The sequence below is a fragment of the Octopus sinensis genome, linkage group LG11 (assembly GCF_006345805.1).
Source record: "Octopus sinensis linkage group LG11, ASM634580v1, whole genome shotgun sequence".
Classification (NCBI taxonomy): Eukaryota; Metazoa; Mollusca; class Cephalopoda; order Octopoda; family Octopodidae; genus Octopus; species Octopus sinensis.
Genome location: NC_043007.1, coordinates 71,729,148 through 71,730,214, shown reverse-complemented (window position 1 = coordinate 71,730,214; position 1,067 = coordinate 71,729,148).

Sequence of the window (1,067 nt, the reverse complement as noted above, 5' to 3'; positions counted from 1 at the left end):
AAAAATGGATCAATGCTAAAATAGATTTACTTTCAAGATTCAATGCATAAAATTATATCTCACACACACACACACACGCACATATATATATGCATACATACATGAAGAGAGAGAGAGAATCTATTTACACCAGTTAATGATAAATATTAACTGTAAATTCAAAGACAAAGAGAAAATGGATGTGACATCATAGTACATACAGAACATACTGTACGTTATGTAATAAAAGTTAATCAAAGTCAAAAGCTAACTTAGAAAAATCTATGAGATAATTAAATTATGATAAATTATATAAGCAAAGCTCATACGTTTTACCAAGAACAAAAAAATCAAAGGCAATGTTATTATATGATTGCAAACCATATAAACTAGTACAAGGAATTGTATATTATAATACATGTAATACATGTATTATCTAAATATTGTGTAATTCGTATCTGGGTTAAATGTTTTCAATAAATTTCATATTAGTAGTAAATATGAAGACCCTTAATATACAAATGTGGAGGCACGTGGCTTAGTGGTTAGGGTGTCAGCATAATGATCGTAAGATTGTGGTTGCGATTCCTGGACCAGGTGATGTGTTGTGTTCTTGAGCAAAACACTTCACTTCACGTTGCTCCAGTCCACTCAGCTGGCAAAAATGAGTAACACTGCGATGGACTGGCGTCCCCTCCAGCTGGGGAACACATACGCCATTGAAACCTGGAAACTGGGCCCATGAGCCTGGCTAGGCTTTAAAAGGGTGCATTTATTTTAATATACAAATTGTGATGATGTAGGGGATAACAATATCTCACGAAAGATCATGGCAGCATGAAGATTGCATGAAACTCAAGACATGAAACAAACTCCCAGTTTCAGTTTCAATAATCCACCCCACCACCACACACACACGCATATGTATTTATTTATTTATTTCCTACCAACTTTTCTCTTTATATTTTCCTGACACCTTTACTCATTCTTTTATTTTTGCTTGATGAAGAACTATTGTCAGAAACATCAAGACTCTTTCCATTCTTTTTAAGCATTAATCTAACACAGCCCTTCTGAAAATGTGTTCC